Source organism: Peromyscus leucopus, chromosome 3 (assembly GCF_004664715.2).
Source record: "Peromyscus leucopus breed LL Stock chromosome 3, UCI_PerLeu_2.1, whole genome shotgun sequence".
NCBI classification, from domain to species: Eukaryota; Metazoa; Chordata; class Mammalia; order Rodentia; family Cricetidae; genus Peromyscus; species Peromyscus leucopus.
Window position 1 is genome coordinate 144,232,988 of NC_051065.1, and position 20,506 is coordinate 144,253,493.

The 20,506-nt window shown below is 45.6% G+C and overlaps 1 long non-coding RNA gene across 1 annotated transcript; it reads right to left on the bottom strand.

Moving 5' to 3' along the window:
- Positions 1-284: 284 nt before the first annotated feature.
- LOC119087560 lies at positions 285-5,554 on the bottom strand. The gene is made up of 3 exons (XR_005091023.1): positions 5,446-5,554; positions 2,242-2,356; positions 285-554 (listed from the first exon to the last, which is right to left on the bottom strand). It is a non-coding gene; the product is annotated as an uncharacterized LOC119087560 (long non-coding RNA).
- Between the last annotated feature and the right edge of the window lie 14,952 nt (positions 5,555-20,506).

The window sequence follows — 20,506 nt, forward strand, 5'->3', positions numbered from 1 at the left end:
ATAAAGAAAGTCACTTGGTTCACGGTGTGTCACCACGATCGCTAGCTCTGATTTTGATTGTTCAATAAGCTATCTTGCCTTGGGTGTGTAAGTTCTCTTCTGTGTATTTGACCACTTCTGAGGGACTCTGTCATCTTGGTCATTCTAAAGAGTTCAGTCAAGCTTAAAAATCATGTAATGATCTGCTCTACTTTTAATGAAAAACTCAAGCACTTGATTAAGTTAGTAAAGACATACTTGCCAAAACCTTTGTCTCTGAGATGTAAGTTAAGGTAGGAAATATAGAGTGCTTCAATTTTTATTTTTGGGGGGATCTATAAAATAATGACAAGTATAATTCTTTTTTCTCTTCCATGTGCAGAGGGTTGAACAAAATCAAGATGACTTGAGAGGAAATAGAAGGGAAAATAGTGGAATGCCAGGAGCATTCCAGCCCTCTCTTGAGCCCAAAGGGAAAGTTGAAACTCATTATGATGTAATTACAGGAAAATCGAGGGCTGTTCCAATGCATCCTTGAAGTTCACATGTGGGGACCAGATGGACTTCCTGCAAGCCTGGAAGACAGCATTGACCCTCACAGTTAGAAGTCATGTCAAGTGGTGGCCCTCCCCCCACACACATAGGACCTCAATTTTCTTGCATACAGAATGAGGCAATTGGCAAAGATTATCTGCTCTCTACCCAGGCTGTAGATTATGTCCCTGGGCAGCTGCAATGCCTAACAGAACTCAAGACCAGCATTTAGAAAACATCCCTGCTATAGTTTGCACCTTGAATGTCTCTAAAGATCCACATGTTAGTGGCTTGATCTCCAGAGAATGGTAGAACTTTTAAGAGGTAAGACCTTGTGAGCCCCACTAGTGACATGCCCTTGAAGGGGACTGTGGGACTCCAGCCTCTTCTTCTTCCCTTTAGGAGCTCAACAGTGAGATGACTTTGCTCCACCATACAATCAATCCCCATCATGCTACACTGCCTCACCACAGGTCCCAGAGCACTGGGATGACCAATTACTGGCTGAAACCTCTAAATCCATGAGCCAAATAAACCTTTTCTATGTATAAACTGGTTTCCCAGATTTTGTTACAGGGATGGAAAACTGACTAAGACACCCCCACAGGTGATTCTAACACACAGTTGGGGCTGACACAGTAGCCTCTTCTACAGTCTCATGTACCAGTAACATGCTATCCCCGTGGCTTGACGGATGGATGAGTGGCAGGGCAAGCATGGCATCCTTTCTCTCCAGTCTGTAAGAGACTGCGGAAGGCTACTTAAGGGAATGTCCTTATTTTGTAATTGGTGATTGTCAGTTGCATGTGTGCTGTGGGATGGTCTGTATGACAAATGCTCTGATTGGTCAATAAATAAAACATTGATTGGCCAGTGGTCTGGCAGGAAGTATAGGCGGGACTAATAGAGAGGACTTTCCTGATCTTTGATGAGTTCCCTATTTTTCAGTGAGGAGGGCACAGGTTCACCTTTGACCCACACAAGCATTTCTGCCTATACAACATCAGAACAGCAACAGCTAATGCTCAGACTTGCTCAGTGTGTGCTTTAGTTAGGGTTACTATTGCTGTGATGAAACACTATGAGGAAAAGCATGGTGGTGGGGAGAAAGGGTTTATTTGGTTTACACCTCCGCATCGTAGTCCAACACTGAAGGAAGTCAGGGTAGGAACTCAAACAGGGTAGGAACCTGAAGGCAGGAACTGATGCAGAGGTCATGGAGGCATGTTGCTTACTGACTTGCTCTACCTGCTTTCTCATAGAACCCAGGACCACCAACCAAGGGGTGGCACCATCTACAATGGACTGGGCCCTCCCCCATCAGTCACTAATTAGGAAATGCCCTACAATTTTGCATAAAGTTCAATCTTACGGAGGAATTTTCTCAGCTGAGTCTCCCTTCTCCCTGATGACTATCTTGTGTCAAGTTAACATAAAACTAGCCAGCTCAGTGTGCATCCGTGTTGTGCTGCTCATGGCTGCCTCTGTGTCTTCCCAACCACGCCAGCAAACAGCCTTGGTTACTGTTGTCACTTGTAACCCCACCTCCAAATCCATATATTAACTTGATATCCCATGTGATGGGCATCTGAAGATTGGGTTTGGCGAAGGAGATTAGAGATTAGGAGATTAGGCATTACAAGGGATGAAGGCTTTCATAAAAGGAAGAGAAGACTCAAACTCTCTCTGAAGACACAACCAAGAAGAAATCCCTTGCCAAGAACTCACCATGGTGGCATCTCCATCCATCTCTCCAGCCTTCAGATCTCTGAAAAACAGAGTTCCATTCTGCAAGCCATCAGTCCATGACATTAGACTTGAGATGGCCAAGATGGATATTCTCCTTAGAGGTGAGAAAAACCAGTGCTCAGAGATGTTAACTTGTCAAAGCCAGACTTCTGTTTCCCTCCTGCACTATACACTCAACACAGCTGAACTGTTTTGAACCCTCTCATCAGCAACATTACGTTTACATGTTGCTGATGACTGATGCTCTGTGTCATGGCTTGTTTCCATCCTTGTATTGTAAGCCCCTTGAGCATTGCCCCTTTGCTTTCTGTCATCATCCTTTATACCCAGGTGAAGACACAGTGCCTACTTTATGATTGACAACACATGAACAAATATTCTAGCTCCTGACTCCAGAGAAAGTATCAAAACACCAGACATTCCCTTGACTTTCATTAATTTGACCTCATATAATGTGCATTATGTTGGTAAGCTGCCATGTGCTGCTTGAGCTCACTGAGAAGCTATTTCTGGAAATGGGGCTGCCCCTCCCACTTCATACCCCTTATGTTTATGTCAAGTGTCCTCCAAGTCCCCTTATCCAGGCAACGGTCTCTAACTCAGTGACAGAGAGGGAAGAAAATAGAGAAACAGCTCAAGGGCAAAGACACGTGCCTTTGAGAATGCAAACCATCTCCATCAGATGGGACTGTTGCTGTGGGATGGTCTGTATGTCAAATTGCTCTGGTCGGTCAATAAATAAAACACTGATTGGCCAGTGGCCAGAGAGGAAGTATAGGCGGGACTAACAAAGAGAAGAATTAAGGGAACAGGAAGGGAAAGGGAGTCACTGCCAGCCGCCGCCATGACAAGCAGCATGTAAAGATGCCGGTAAGCCACGAGCCACGTGGCAAGGCATAGATTTATAGAAATAGATTAATTTAAGCTATAAGAACAGTTAACAAGAAGTCTGCCACGGCCATATAGTTTGTAAGCAATATAAGTCTCTGTGTTTACTTGGTTGGGTCTGAGCGGCTATGGGACTGGTGGGTGACAAAAATTTGTCCTGACAGTGGGCAAGGCAGGAAAATTCTAGCTACAGACTGTTTTTTACCCTGTGGTATAACAGGGCTACAGTGAGAATGATAAGCCACAAGTTCAGCTGAGAAGAGAAGGTTCAATCAGGAATTTCAGCTAGCTGCCTCAACTTCCCTGGTTGGTATATGATGATTTTTAGGCGTGCCCAATTTGCTGATCTCATCTTCCTACTACTGTTTGTTCTTTTCTTTGGTAAGGCTCACCTGAGGGGACATTGTTTCACTGGGGCATCTGGGTTGGGAACTCCAGCTGGCTGCCTTACAGGGGCTTCCCCAGCTGATTTCTGCTGGATGTTCAAAGACAGGGTTTTATATTTTGCATGCTCTCTCCCATCTCCATCCTTGAGCACAGTCCAGTGTCACTTGACACTAAAATATGGCAAAAATAAACACTCTCAAAAGATTCTAAGTATTGTCATCTTTACCAATTGTTTTTTTCTTTTAATTAATAAAGTCCATTTTTTTTGTATATGGGTGCTTTACCTCCATGTATGTCTGTGTACCACATGTAAGCAGTGCCCCCTGAGGCCAGAAAAGAGTTGGATCCCCTGGAACTGGAGTTACAGACAGTTGTGAGTCACCATGTTGGTGCTGGGAATCGAACCTGGGTCCTCTGGAAGAGCAGTCCATGCTCTTACCTGCTGAGCCATCTCTCCAGCTCTATTCACCACTTATTTTTATGTGCCCCCAAAATGTATCTTTCCACCTTATAAAAGTATAGGAGCAATAAAATGCAGACCCATTTCCTGAACTCTGTGGTTTCTGTCAGAAATAAGCTTTAGTAAGTTTGTTTAGACACATAAAGACTGAGATCCAAGGAAGTGACCGAAATTGCCCAGAGTTCCACAGTCAATACCTGTTAAGTGGTCAAGACTATAATTTGGGCCTCCTAACAAAGCTGAAGCCTTTTAAACCCACATAATTAAGACATAAATATCTCTGCAGAGCATGGTCTTTACTGTTTGGGGGTCTGCATTATTTTAGTGTCTCCCGAGGCCCTATGGTACAGATAGTAATTCACCCCAAGTTTCTACCCCCACCAACAAAAGAGCAAGAAAAAAAAAACATTTTTCACAGGGTGAATTTTTTTCAGTGTTAGGGATGAACACAGGACACTCCCCAACCCGACCTTTTGAGCAAGGCAAGTGCTCTACCATTGAGCTACATCCCTAGCTCCCTAATTGGATGCCTAATTGAGTCTTTTCTGCTGTGGATACGAGCACTCCTATGTGAGTGGTCCTTTTTGTACGCATTCTGACAGTGTAGGGAAGCAGACATTATGAGGGAGAACAAGGAGTCCAACTACCTAATCCCAACTTCTGCTGTTAGTAAGATGTGGATGAGGGAGAAAGCCTCTCTGCAAGGGAATGGATGCATATTAGGTTCCAAACTTACCCTCAGCTTGAAACAGTCTTTATGGCTTATTTTTTTTTATATGAGTTAGGAGTGAAAAATTATTCTGTAATGTAGGATACACATCGTGCCACTGGAGTTATTGATGACCGGTTTGTACTTATTTGAATTCGATAAAGGGCTGTGATTCCAAGAAGGCTGACCTGAATTGATTGTTGCTGATGGGCCAGGATCTGTTCTAAGCCATTTGGTTTTCATTCACAGGACAGCTCTATGAGGAAGCTCCTTAATGATCACATCCAGCTTACAGATAGGGAAACTGAGTATCCGAAGTCACTCGTCCAACAGCATATATCTAAGAAGGGATAGAGCCAGGGCTTGGACCCCAATGGTCTTTGCTTGGTACCTGTGCCCTGTTCTCTGTGTTTGGTCCCTGCTGGGGCTGTGTGTGCCTATTCTCTGCCTCCTCCCTCATCACGGGGAGACAACAAAGGAGCCGGCTTGAACTGAATAGGAAAAGGTGCCGTCTTTGAGGGAACTCCTTTGCTTAGAAACTTCCAGAACAGATGCTCTGTTCAAGGCAACTCTGAGCAGCAGCCTAAAGACATCTCGGACTGCAGTGATGTTCGGGGTGGGTTCAGCCTGAAGGGAACATTTCAGCCCGCCAGCATCTGTCGGTTTTTTCCCAGCCCTAAGGATTAAGTGTTCCCCCTGGTTCCTAGAACTGTTTGTTGGCCAAAAGAGAAATGCTTACCATAAACCACAGCAGAGGACCAAAGGTGACAGGAACCGGGCGTTATCTCGTGGCCCAGCCATCAACAGGCACCTATCCACTGGGTTCCCACAGCTGCGCAGGGCTTCGCTGTCAGCTTCCGGTCCTCTTACTCACAGCTACTGTAAGCAGGGGGCGGGGCATGTGGGGAAGGGATCTGTCTGTCTCGGGAGTGTCGCTGTGGCAGAAAGCCAAAGGGGTCTTAGGACCGCTGAGCCTTGCTGCCTGGACAAGAAAACTTGGCACTCCACAGAGGCGGCTCAGAACCCGGAGCTGACTTAGCGGTAATCATTCATGCACCTCATTCACCACTTGATTCAACGGATGAAAGGGGCTCTTTCATGCCCTGATTAGGAGCACTCGTTCTCCAAGCATTTTCTAGCTAAAGCTGTGTGCTCTCAGTGTATCTGCCTATTCATGTATTCCTCCCATTCAGGTTTTTTAGTGAGCACCTATCAGATGGGTCCGTGGAGTGAGGGTGTAATAAGACCGAGAACTCCTGGCCTCAAAAGGCAAATGGTGGGAAGTGTGGGCAGAGGAAAATCAATATGGCTTGTCATCTTGATTTAAAACTTAGGTGTTTTTCATTATGCATTTAGATTTTTTTTTTTAGAATATCACACTGAAATGTATTTATAATGATTATGGCAGTTTTGGACAGCCTCCTTAAGTTTTGCCCTCTGAGATAAACTTTCTCTGTCTTCATGTCCATCCGGATCTTGACTTCACAGCACAGGGCTGGACAAGCATGACCTTGCAGCCTGGGAAAAGGCGCAGATGCGAGGCCAGCAGCAGAGATCAGGGGCAGGCCATTCCTCTCAAGACCCTATGACAGACCCTTGCATGTATGTTTGCTAGAGTCCCTTCCCCTGGGGGGAGGCAAGTGTAGGCCCCACTGATGAGCTTGGGGCTTGAACCAGCACTCTGGGGTCTAGACATCTCCCAGAACACCTGCCCTTCCCGTGGGGAAGAGCTCAGCAGAGATGCCAAGAGTCCCATCTTAGAGATGCTTCCAGCAAGCAACCTAGCATCAGGGTAATGATGTAAGTCTCCTATAATGCCTCCCTCTGCCAGGAACCTAAATGAGCTGGGTAGGAGGAGGCTTCACGATGGGGCAGGGTAACAAAGAAAAATGCCTGAGGTGCTTCTCTGAGTCCTGCCTGGCTCTCAAACTGGAATCCCATGACTCAAAATTTGGTACTTAGCCAGGTAGGGTGCATTTCAATGGTGTGTGAGAAAATCCTCAGACCTCCTTCCTAGCTGCCCCTCGCAATGAAGCTGCGGGACTAGATGGTCCACCACCAGCTGTGTATGGAGCTGAGATTCTCACTGACAGCTGCCTACCCTCACAGGTACATAAGGCTGAAATAGGTAAAGCAAGCAGAGGGCAGGGGACTGACGACGGCATGAAGGGGCATCAGGGGCGGGGCTCTTAGGGAAGACTCAAGGCATATTAGTGTTCTGGATAAAGAGTGAATAATTTCAGGCCATCTAGATGACTCAGCCAATAAGGACATGTGCCACCAAGCTTGACAGTCTGAGTTTGATCCCTGGGCCCCACGTGGTAGAAGGAGAGAACCGACTCCTGCAAGTTGTCCTCTGACCTCCACACGTGCCCTGTGGCATGTATATATTCACACCAGTATCCACACCTGCATAAACAAACAAATAAGTGCAGTGAAATTTCTAAAAAGAACAATTAATTTTATTATTATTAGTAGTAATACATAATAGTAATTGTTATTGTTGTCGTAAGTGACATGGTCTTATGTAGCCCAGGCTAGCTTTAGTACATGGGAACAAGCTTACACTAAACACTGTATGCTGTTGGCCTGAAGGATCCACTGAGTTCCTCCTGCTCTTTTCTGCTCCTGACAAGCTGACGTGAGGAATAGGAAAGGCTGCACAGTAGGTGAGACCAGGGATCCTGGAGACAAATTTGGTGACAGTCTAAGTATGGAATCAAGCTATCTGCATCCCACTTCACCAGCATCCTCTACAAGCAAGGAAGCTAACAGCCCCGTGTGGGGTGCTTTTGTTGGATTTGAGAAGAGGGCTTTGGATCCAGTCTGCAGCTACAATGGTGGATGAGCCTTGAAGTTATATTGTAAATGGAAAAAAGTCAGACAAGGAAAGATTTGGTAGGGATCCTTTCTCCAGGAGTCACTTCAAATAGGCAGACAGTTCACAGACAGGAAATGGAACAGTGGTGACCAGGAGTTGAGATGAGAGGAGGAATTGGGAGTCAGTGGTTTACAAGGCACAGAGTTTAGTGTGTGAGTCACGAAGAAGAACGGTGATGCTGGTTACACATGGTAAGTGTCCTCCCAATGCCACCACCTTGTTGCATCTATCAGCCTCGCATGACTGCAACAGAATACCTGAAGCAGCTAACTTCCACAGATAAAACATTTTTGTAGCTCACTGTTTTGAGTTTCAAAGTGCAAGACTGGACATGGTTGGATGTGGTGGTATTGTATTACCCAAAATATTGTGCGCTCTAATAAACTTATCTGGGGTCAGAGAACAGAACAGCCACAATATTAAACATAGAGGTTAGGCAGTGGTAGCACACGCCTTTAATCCTATCACTTGGGAGGCAGAGAGCCATCCAGATCTCTGTGAGTTTAAAGCCACACTGGAAACAGCCAGGCATGGTGACTCATGCCTTTAATCCCATGAAGTGAGCCTTTAATCCCAGGAAGTGATGGCAGAAAGCAGAAAGGTATATAAGGTGTGAGGACCAGGAACTAAGCTGGTTAAGCTTTCAGGCCTTTGAGAAGCAGTTCAGCTGAGATCCATTCAGATGAGGACTCAAGAGGTTTCCAGTCCGAGGAAACAGAATCAGCTGAAGAATTGGCAAGGTGAGGTAGTGTGGCCTGTTCTGTCTCTCTGATATTCCAGCATTCACCCCAATACCTGGCTCCAGGTTTGTTTTTATTAATAAGAACTTTGAAGATTCCTGCTACAGTTGGAGTCTCTGTTGGTTCGGCCTCCGGTAAGGACAATGGATTATGATGAAAACCTATAGGAACATGTGGGCTACATGTCAAACAAGAGATCAGAGAAGGAGGATGGGTAGGACTTGATTCTTTCAGAATCATCCTCTACCAATATGGTCTACCTTAGGACTTCCTGGGACTCCACCTCCCAAAGGTTCTACTATCATGACACATCACCATGCAGACCAAGGCTTCAGTGGTAATGAATCCTTGGCAGACACTCACCAAACCATAGTTACATTTCAGCCAGACCTGGTGGAGGCATCTAAACTCCCAGCAACATCCAGGAGCTCAGGGATAGCTAGTTAACACAGAATGCTCCTATTTCTCTTTTAAAAAGCAAATCCTATATTGTACGCATTTATACAGAGCAATATAGAGAGCTCCAGATGGGGCGGTGCCAGCTTGCAGCAGGTCACAGTGGCCATGAGAAATAGAATCATAGGTGAGAAATGGAACTACAGAAGCAGCAGATTCTTCCTCGGAGCTGCTTATGCCTGTTGTGGGCTAAGATCTCAGTGCCAGCCAGGAAAAGAGGGGCTGATGAGACTCCTCGGAGGTCACTCTGGAGACAGAGGCTCAGGGAGTCTCTGGCCTCCACACTAGCTTGTTCTTCTGCCTTACAGGGATAGGGGCACCAGCCTCTGACTCTACCACTCCCCTCTACCCCTGTTGCCATGAGCTAATCTCCAAAAAGAGCCTTCAGGCTTCTCAGAAAGATGGTCTATAAATACAGCATCTTCTTGCAAACCAGAACTCCAAGGTGATGGGCAGATCACCAAAGGGATCCAGATGGGGTAGGAAGGGTCCCAGTAAGCTTAAATTTAGTCCTGGCTATTTAGCTCAGGTCACTGCCTGTCTTGGCCTGATAAAGGAGACCAGTGTACAGGAGAAATCTGTACACTGTCTGTGACTCAGGGATCCATGCTCGGTCTTTGTCAGAAGCCTCATGGGTTAATGTCGGATATGTTTGGATAAACTTTTATCATCACTGTTGGTACATTCTCCGAGTCCTTACTTTGGGCACCAGTCTCTGCTAAATCCAGACCAGACACAGTTATCTGTTGAGACAAAACCTTACAAGACAGCATCAGGGTCAGCCCAGGAAGGGTGGTGAATCGCTTGGTGATGGGTCTCTGTCTTCTCTAGTGACAAGAGCTAATTCATCACCCCTCTCTGCTGCTACTCCAACAGCACTTTTAATAACAAAAAATTCCTAATGCCACTTTACTGTGTGCAATAAAACCTTTGTTTGATACAGTGCACCTATACATATCATTTTTTAAAAGCTTCAACTGCAGAAGAAAGAAGAAGCAAGTCATTTAACACACTCTGGAGTCTGATGTCTTAAACACTTGGACACAGCTACATTACAGGTATTAGAAGCTGTGTGTGCTGGCACACGCCTATAATTCCAGTCTAGAGACTGGGGCCTCAAGGCTTGGAGTTCCAGGACAGCAAGGGCCACAGGAGAAGGCTCTGTCCCAACCAACAGGGAAAAGAAGACTTGGCTTTCTCAGATGCCACATGGAGTTACAATGGATGCATCTGGAGTTAGGAGGAACAAGAAAATTTCTGCTGAAAATTATCTACATTTTCTGACATTTGAAATAAGGTTTAGTAAAAGTGTGTGTGTGTGTGTGTGTGTGTGTGTGTGTGTGTGTTGTGTGTGTGTGGTGTGTAAGAGAGAGCACCTCTATGAATGTGATGCTGTGGTTATATTAATAAAAATTTTCCAAAGTAGTAAACAACTCAAGAGTTTCAAGTAAGACAAACTATCATTTTCTCCTCCATTCATACTCTAGTTAGAAAATTCAGTGCACTGTGACTTGATTGTGCCTCCTGTGAGGCAGGCTGACTCTGGCTCAGATTCATAAGCAGGTGTTTCAGCCATGTGACACTCTGAAGGCTGAGCAGAGTAATTCTTCGCCATGGGGACTGGACTATCCTACAAAGAGACAGTTGTTTTCAGTGTCTGTCACTGACCATCACTGTCCCCAGTCACCATGACAACCAAACACCTTCCCCAAAGTGCCTGAGGGATCTTTTGAGAACTCTTGGTGTAACCTGTCTGCCAGCACCCAGCACTCACAGAGTGATCTCCTCTCCCTGACCTCATTTGGATTTCTTTGCTTTGGAGCAATGAAAGGAGGCAGAAGCATTCTCTCTTGCTGTGTTGAATGGGCTGAGCCAGCCAGACGAGTCCCCTGTGAGGCGAGTTTAGATCGTCACACCATGAACCCACTCTCATTCTTGCTCCCACAGTGACTGAAGCTTCTGGAAACCTTTTTATGGCATGTGGTCTCATCAGATGCACCTACTGATTCTGCAAGGCAGTCGGGTAGGATCCTAGCCATACTGGAGACATGACACCCAGGGAGTGCATGTGAGCTCCGTCTACCTGACAGCCTCCCATGATGTGTAATCGTGTTGTAGTGTGAGGTGGAGCAATGGATGTGTCTACTTTACAGTGAGGTGGAGCAATGGGTGTGTCTACTTTGTCAGAACAGAGGTTTCCAGAACACACGCTCTTGCTGCCCCCCCCCCGTCTTTCTTCTTTCTTTATAAGCACTCTGCCATGATTTTAAATGAGTAGGAGGAAAGATAAATATTTACTAAATGAATTAGCACTTTCTGGTCTTTTATCCCCTTCACGGGGTTCTCTTCAGTTCATGTTGCTTGGTGGAAAATACCCACAGCAGCTCACCACTATCTAAAAGGTGATTTGGGGCTGCTTAGGTTGGTCTTCAAACTCTGTCTTCAACTCACACTTCTCTGTACATTCATCCACATCTGTTATCCATTCTCTAAGACAGGGTTTCCTAAAACTCATCTCATGACCCATCCATCATAGAGTCACATAACTGAATGGGAGTTCTGAAAAATTTAGCAACAGTAAATTGTATCTCAACACACACTAGCTAAAAAGATAGTTCACAATTAAACACAATGAATCTGAAGTGTGTCTGGCAATGTTTACCTATGGTGAATCATGAAGCTTCACTGCAGCCTTGCTATCAAAACACATACTATACATATTTTGCACTATGAATGCCAGTAAATGCTACCTGAACCCCCGGCTTAGATTACAGATAGCTGTATATTATAGGCTGCTTTTTTCAGTACATACAGCTTCCTACTTCATAGAAACGTAAATGTTTAATTATGGAAAATAGACCTGTAATTTTTCACTGTCAGCCCTCAGCATGTATCAGTGCCTTGGGGTTGGACTGAACAAGACAGACAAGTACAGCCATCTCATTAGTATGCAAATTAGCTCTCATCATCAGCGTATGATAAAGTCATATCTATGCCTGTGCTAGTTTGATTTCTGTTGCTGTGATTAAAAACCACTCCAACCAAAAGCAACTTAGGGGGGAAGAAAGGGTTTATTCGACTCACACTTGCAGGTCACAGTCCATCACTGAGAGAAGCTGGGCAGAACTTAAGCAGGCGCTTGAGGCAGAGACTGTGGAAGAACAATGATGCTGCCTTGTGCATCCACAAGCTCAGACTTCGCTAGCTTTTCTATACAGCCCAGGACCACCTAGGGAATGGGGCTTCCCATCATGGGCTGGGTCCTCCTGCATCAAACTCAGTAACTAAGGCAAATCCCCATTGACATACTCACAGACTGATTTGAGCAAGATAGTTCCTCAGTGGACGTTTTTTCTCTCAGAGAATTCTAGGCTGTGTCAAGCTAGAATTTTTAAGTTTTTAGTTTAAGCTAACTAGGACAATACCAATGGCTTATTTTTAAAATAAATGTTCTTATACTTCATTAGCAGCGAACGTTTTATTGGAACACCTATTTTATCTACCTTTCTCAGACATGCCCTGTGCCACTTGCCACCAATGGCTACCTTTACTCATTATAAGGCCAAGTAAAGTGCAGAGTTCTCAACAGTTAATCTTCACGTGGACTTATGAGGCAGACACTATTATCATCCCCATTTTTGTGAAAGAGGAAACTGAAGCTTGCGTAGCTTACCCAGGACCAGGTATCTCTAGAACGGCACCCCCACGTCTCTGTCTCCTGCTGCCCACTCCTTAGGTCTACACTGTCATGCTGTAGGCCTGAGCTGTGCTGGGGCTGGGGTACAGGCTGGAGTCCTGCAGTCTAGAAGGTTCCTTTCGCTCCCAGCTCAGTGCCCTCCCTCTACAAGTCTTGTTGCTCTCTCTTCACAGTGAGCCACCTTCTCTCCAGCAAGTTCAAGTGGATTCTTACCTGAAGCATCACTGCTATCTTTCTGGGCAAGGAAGGGCAGATCTGTTTATTCCTAAACTCAGCATCCCAGTCCCTGTTCACAAGTCCACAGGCTCTAGTAATGAGTATTAGTTAGGAGACAACCACAAGGGGGCGGAACTAACAGCTCTGGAGATGAATTGCCCTGGGGGGGGGGGGCAAAGGAAGTAAGGTTTGAACAACCGAAACGTGTTTCCTCAGAAAGACAAGCAGTGCCGTGAAGCATGTGAGGATGACAGAAAGACGCTTTGGGAAAACACAATTTGGGGGAAGTTTTTGGAGTTTTTAAAATGTTTGGAAAGCATGGGGGAAGCTAGCATATTCTGATGGACAGCTTAAAAGGTTCACATTTTTAGTTCCTCAAATAAGATTTTATCAACCAACCAAGAAACTCACAAGCCAGTTGGTATGCTTACAGAAAGCACACATTATATCTCCAAGGACGGTTAAAAACAATGAACTCGCCGGGCGATGTTGGCGCACACCTTTAATCCCAGCACTCGGGAGGCAGAGCCAGGCAGATCTCTGTGAGTTCGAGGCCAGCCTGGGCTACCAAGTGAGCTCCAGGAAAGGCGCAAAGCCACGCAGAGAAACCCTGTCTTGAAAGAAAAAAAAAAAAAGAACTCTTTTCTACAATTCCCCCTAATTCGGCTCCCTTTCTTACACCTTCATTCTTCCCAGTTGCTATCCACAAGTTCAAAAGGTTTAAAACCTAGTATTATATGGAGCATGGCTTCACAGAGAAGGCTAGGGAAGGACACAGAACAGTGTGCAGTGGCCGTATGGATCTACATTCAAGAGTCCACAGGATTTACCTGTTTTGAGAGTCAGACAAGAAGAAGTTTGAAAGGCGATGTTTTAGAAGGAACTGTTTTAGGATGCTAGGAGGACCCGGAATCTCCTAAGGAGCTGCAAGAGATTTCAGTGGAGCCCAATGGGAAGCTTGATATGCACTCCCATCCCCTCACCCGCTCCAGTCTCAGGTGGATAAATACAGTGGACTGCTCTGAGACCCCTACCTGTGAGATCCCAAGGTGGTGGGGGAGGTGGGGGGTCAGGGGAACACCACTGCTGTCTTAGAGTTTAGAGTGAAGTGTAGGCTGTTACTGCCCCAGCTATACACATTCGTGGGGTTTGTTGTGGGAGGAACCAACCTAGCTTGGGACACTCGTCAGAGAAAGGGTGATGCCGTCCCCCCTCCCATCCAATACCATTGCCTAGGGAAGTAGCGTAGAGTGCAGAGAAAATTAGCAGTGGATGGCTGGCTTTCTAAGGAGGCAGATCGAAGGAAAAGACCCCCACAGATGATGATGTCACTGGGTTCTGGATGTGCTAAGGAAGGGATCTTCAGAGGCGGGGCCTCTGAGCAACCCAAAGCCATTTCTAATGAGAGACTAGGGTTTCGGCATTTCTGAAATGCAGCAAGCATGAGCTCACTTCCAACAGGCCTGCTGAGGTGAGAGCCTCCCTCTCACCTGCCTTCCTCCTGGCCAGTACCCGCTGGTCCTGAGGAGAAGACTAGGGGAAAGAGAGAATCGGCCACAGCCTCCCTTCCTCCTCGCAGCTGGGAAAGGACTCTTATTGGAAGTGAAGATCAATGCGCACCTCGCTCTGTTCCCAGAATTTATTGTCTCTGACTTGCCTCTGCATTTCTGCAGCTTGAGAAGACTCCACAGCTTTGCAGATCGCCACGAGGGGACAGATCATCCTCCAGGCTGCCTAGTTTTGCATCCAGGGACACTAACCTCGCTGAACAAATTTAAAAAGAGCTACGTGAGACAGAAATAAAATTGCTCTGCAATGGCACCCTTCAGCTGTGCTTGTCCATGTGCTAAATTTGCTTTGTATATGGGAGGCTGAAGGAAACCGACATCTGAGCGGCAATGGAAGGGAGAGCAGGAGTGAAAAATATTCCTTAATGTCTGGGGTTTTAACCAGCTTTCTGGCTTGGTGACAAATTGCCTGAGATAAATCAACTTAAAATAAGAAATGTATACTTTGGCAGGGGTTCCAGTCCATCACACACTATGGCAGAAGCATGTGGACAGAGGTCTGCTCCCTTGGTGGTGACTGGGAAACAGAGAAGAGGACAGAACACAACATCCCCTTCAAAGGCACACTCCTCGATCCTGAATGTTTGTTCCTTTAAGACCCCCATCTTGGCTGAGTAGTTGATGTGGTTGATGGTGCAAGCCTTTAATCCTAGCACTTGGGAGGCAGAGGCAGGTGGGTCTCAGTGAGTTCAAGGCCAGCCTGGTCTACAAAGCAAGTTCCAGGACAGCCAAGGCTACACGGAGAAACTCTGTCTCGAAAAACAAACAAACAGCAACAACGAAACACTATCTTTCTATTCTAGAGAAAGAACCCAGGCCTTTGTGCATGCTAGGCAAGTGCTCTACCATGAAGTCATATTTCCAGCCCAGGTCCCATCTCTTAAAGATGTCACTACCTTCTAAAGCTGCCACAGGCTAGAGAGCAAGCCTTTAGGAGAGGTGCCTTTGGGGGACATTTAATACAAACTTTTTTACATTTACATTTAATACAAAAGTACTGGAGCTTTCCCTTTTTTTTTTTTTTTTTGGTTTTCTCAATTTTTGACCAAGAATATGTTTTAATTTCAAAATCAGGAAAATGTTGTGTGTAGAGAAGTGGGGTGGGAGAGGGAGTGGCAGGAGAGATGGTTCAGTGATTAAGAGTACTGGCTGCTCTTCCAGAGGAAGCTAGGGGGCTCACAGCTGTCTGTAACTCCAGTACCAGGGGCTCCAATGCCATCTTCTGGTCTTCAAGGACACTAGGGATGCACATGGTACACAGACATACATGTGGGGAAAACACCCATACACATAAATAAAACATTTAAAAAGGAAATGAAAATAAGCAGTCTTTTAAAAATGAAAAGGTTATACAGGAAGAGATACGTTCTAGTTGACTAAAGTTCATAAACAAAGTCCTGTTGGCCTATGATGGAAGATGGTGTGGGAGGAGGGCTAGAGGTGGAGGCCTGATCCAAATATGGTAAAACAAAAAGTGATGGTGAGCACCAAAAGAAAGTGAGTGTCCACTCCCCTTGCCCATGACCCTGGCCTCTCACGCTGCTCCATTTCCCCTGCATCCCTTTCCTCAGGGCCAACCTACAAACCCTCCAGTCTAGACAGACTGTGATAATGCTTACCCTTAGCAAGTCCAGGTGGAACTTGCTTAGGATGGGAATTTCCATGCTAACATGGACACACTAGCACTTAGAATGTTTCTTTCCAGTCTGGGTTTTGGCGAGAGGGTCTTCTATAGAGAAGTTCATACCAAATCACATGGGTATCACACCTTAGCAAGGGCTTCTCAACCTTGGCCCCATTGCTATTTGGGGCTATTCAGCAGATGGAGTGTGTTAATAGTATCCCTAGTCATTTCCCCATGGATACCAGGACTACCCAGAATTGTTTGTGATAACCAGAATAGTCTTTAGACACTCAAAAGTCCTCTAGGTGTTAAAATCCCTGCTTTCCATGTAACTGCCTATCTTACTTATCCATAAGAAGAGGATCCCCAGTTTGGGGCTATTTATGTTGACAGCAGATCCTCTCAGAGTCTGACCAATGTGCCAACTGTAGACTCCTTCCTGGAATGTTGTGAAAATGACATCAGATATGAGGTCAGACTTTGCCAGGTGGCGGCGAGGCTCTGCAATAGACTGCTCTCCTTAACCCACCAATTCATAGATTGAAGCTCTAATTTCCTGTGCGACTGTATTTGGAGATGGGATCATTAAGGAGAACATTAAATTTAAACAAAGCCATATGTTAGGGTCTTGATATTACAGGACTGTGGGCTTGCAAGGAGAGGAACAGACACGGACTAAAGGCCCTCTCCTCACACACAGAGGAAAAGCTGTGGGCAGACACAAAGAAAACATGCCAGTCGGAGAGGACCCACTAAATACCAATGCTGTTCGGCCTTGATCTTGGACTCCAGCCTCTGGAACAGCAAGAAAATCAGTCTGTTGTCTAAGATGCCATCTGTGCGATTCTGTGGTTGCAGCTTAAGCTAACACCAGCATTCAATGCACTGTCAGGGAAAGAGGCAGCGTCTGTGACCTGGGGACCAGGAGTAGCCTTGACTTGGGATGTTTGCAGGATCCATGGGAGAGAAAGTGTTCCACCAAAACGTGAGGAAAGGGATGTTGTGGTTATAATGAGATAACTAATTATCAATCATTGATATGGACAATAAATCCAATCCCTTGGCCAGCCCTGAGAATCCTCGGGTCCTCTTCAGTTCAAGTCTCCCATATATAGTCATGACCCTTTACCACCTCTTCTATCCACCTCCATATTTTTGTTGTATGATATTTGTTTTTCTAAACTGCATTGAGTTCTTTGTGGGGTGGGGGATAGGAGTGTGTCAAAAGTTTTGTGTTGAAATACCTGTTAAAACCCCATTGGCCATGGAGAGTTTTGCATGTCTTGGAGTCGTGTTTTCAGCATTTCTGAATGCATGGGAGTGGAGGAGAAGCTGGACATGGTGGTGTACACTCAGCATTCCAGGACTCCAGAGTCTGAGGTAGAGGATCTTAACTTGAGGCCAGTCTGGGCGATGAGACTCTGCTTGTCTCCAGGGATGGGTGTAAGGATAGGGGTGGGGGTAAAACTAGAGAATACAGGACAGATATTTCGACTGAGTATGGACAGAGTACAGAATATCCCTGGGGGATTGTTGTCACAACAACAGAACAATTGAATCTCTGCTGTGTGATTCTTCCTTGGCACCATGGCTCTTTTTCCTAAGACATAAGGAAAGGCAGGACAGTTGTTATTCTGTGGGGTATCTGTTTTTCGGATTAGACAGAAGGGCCCTTTTGCCTGTGTTCATGTCAACGCTTGTTTGCTCTGAGAGTCTCAAAAGTAGGCACACACACTGTCATGAAAGTGGCAAACTGGCTTCCTCCTTGACCCGTATAAGAAAGATGAATGATCAGAAAAGGAATCTGAACCGTTCAGGGTTCTTCTCAGTCAGTGGTGGAGGCTGGCTCTTGAGGCTTAGATTCAACCTGTAAGCAGCATCCTGGGGTCAGGCTGTGGTTGAGATGGTGGGTCAGATGTCTCTCAATCCCTCAATCACTACTCTATCCAGCCAGCATCTCCTGTGACCTGGAACACTTCAACTGGAAGCCTCCAAATTATGTTTGCTTCCCAAGTTATTTCAAGCTGACCCTCAGTGACATACTTCCACCAGCAAGGTCATATCTCCTAAGCCTACCCCAAAAGCTTCATCAACTGAAGATTAAGTATTCAAATATTTGAGCTTGTAGGGGACATTCTCACTTAATCCACCACAATATATGATACAATTTTATTTTTATTCTGAGAGCTGTAGATTTACTTACCATGGCAAGGAGGTTACAGGTCTGAAGAAGGAAGTCTCAGAAAGATGATGTATGATGGTGTCACACAAAAACTCTATGGCACAGTTTCTCACCACCCATCTTGAGTCCCACCAACACTGCCCCAAGATCTCTTCTCATTTTGTACCTGCAACAATGGCCACATTTTGATCAAGGAAGATGCAGTGTTCTCTCCCTTTCCCCAATAGCCCTACCTTCAAGCATCTCTCGTATTCTTCTCCCAGAACATTCCCTTTCTCCTGCCTTCTAGCCCCCAGCTGCTTCTCTGCCCTCAGTCTCACACCCTTAAGAGCTCATCTTTCTCAAGGATTGGTTCTCTTATCCAGTTATCTGAGGTAAGGCCTTTTTCTAAGCTCCACAGGACATGGGAATTTCTTCTTCCACACCCTCATTACTGTTTGCTGGAATTGTTTCACATCTACCTTCCTTGCTAGTCTATAAGCCCATGTAGAATTTGTCAAAATGATATTCTAAGGGTCCAGTATGATTTCTGGAACATAGTGGGCTAGAAATATGAATTGCATGAATAAATACAAAAATATGCCAAGTAACACGCTGTTCTTCCAAAAGTGTCTAGATGTATGCAGAACCCAGCCCTGCTCAAACGAAAGCATGTATTCTTCTCCCCAGGTGATGAGCACAGTAAGAAACATGTGGGGAGGGGATGGCTGGCGTAAGACCATGCACAGGAGGTGATGGGCCTGATGGTGGGAGGCGGCACGTGTGAGGGGAGGGGCTTACATTCCTTGGTCTTTATCGTCTTTGCTTAATTTACTATGAAAAGTCCACAGTGGCTCCCCTTGTGCAAATGTTCTGCAGGTCCACTCCTCCTGCTAAACAATAAATGTCAGTGTCAGAGCTGCCTAGGCACCCTAGGCACGTATAAGAAATACGGACTCCTGGACCCCCTTTGGGTCTCACCAGAGTCAATGGAGTGGGCTTGGCATCTACAAGGTAATGTGCTCTTGAGTGGTGGGCTTTGTACTCATCCAAATTATTTTTATTTTTTGCAATACTTAAAAAAATCACTTGGTGGGGCAATGGGAAGAGTTGGGGAAAAGAGACAGATTACATCATTTCTTCCTCCATCTCTTCTCCCCAACACCTCCCACCCTTCCAGGTGAGTTTTTTTTTTTTCTTAAAGCTGTATTTATTTTTGTTTTATGTGTATGAGCATTTTGCCTGCATGCATGTCAGAGCACCATGTGCATGCAATGCCCTGGGGCCAGGAGAAGGCATTAGATCCCCTGAAATTGGAGTTGAAAACACTTGTGAGCTGTGGGTAATGGGAACTGAAGCCAGGGCTGTTGGAAGAGCAGAAAGTTCTCTCAACTATTAATCCACCTTCACACAAGGTTTTAGACTCACATCTATGAGGGAACGGGTGAGAGAACAGGTTTCTCATGCATCCTTCAAACCAGGATGAGACACTCGTTAAGTAGTTCTAGGTGGGTAAATGAATGAGAGGATTACAATACAGAAAAATGTTCCAACTTAGACGAAGGCAGAGAGGAAGGGGGCTATAGTCCCCTTCTGTATTTGGTCTTGAACTTTCCTTGGACAAATGTACCATTTGTAATAGGGCCAATGGGCTCCCCACAAGTTCTTCCTGCCTTCATCATCCACAGCACCAGAAACCTGTGTCCACCCCACCTCTGCATCCTAGCTCCCAGATAGGGGTAGATAATTGAGATAAAAATCCATTACAAACTGAGAGATTGCTTGTCAGTTTTAATAGGAGGGGCGAGTCAAACAGTTTAGAGAAATGTATAAAAAGACCTTGTTAACTTCTTGTTGGAACATGTTATGGTTTGTGCATAGCACATACATATTAAAAAAAATAGAAGCATCACATTTCACACGCACATGATTGAACAGCTTCTGGATTCCCTACCCCCTGCCCTCAAGCTTGAGGACAGGTCTGCACCAGGACACAGCCCCAGGTCCCTAACAATGAAACAAAGAGAACTGTGTATGAGGCTGGGCTTTCAGTAGTTCATGAGGTATACAAACATGGCTCCATGTGGGCTATCTGCATGCTGCCCTAGAGTCAGGGTCTGGTTGGGGGTAGCCACTCTCCTTCTGCTCCGTGAAGAGGCTCCATTCACTCTGATGTAAACACAGCGGGAGTATTCCTGTTGGTTCTAGCCTTGTCCCAACATTTCTATCTTTGGTGCTTTTTCAGGGAAGTGACATGGGTGGGCGGTTCATTGTGGAGAGAGAAGGTAGGATTAACTCATAGAAGTCACTACGAGGAGGGCTTGTCACCTGTTCTGTGACAAGTGGCTTGGAGTTTTTCTGAAGGGAAAACGTAAGGGTAGAAAGTTGAAGAGTTTTCTAGCTTAGTTCTATACAAAAAAAAAAAAAAAAAAAAAAAAAAAAAAAAAAAAGGCCAGA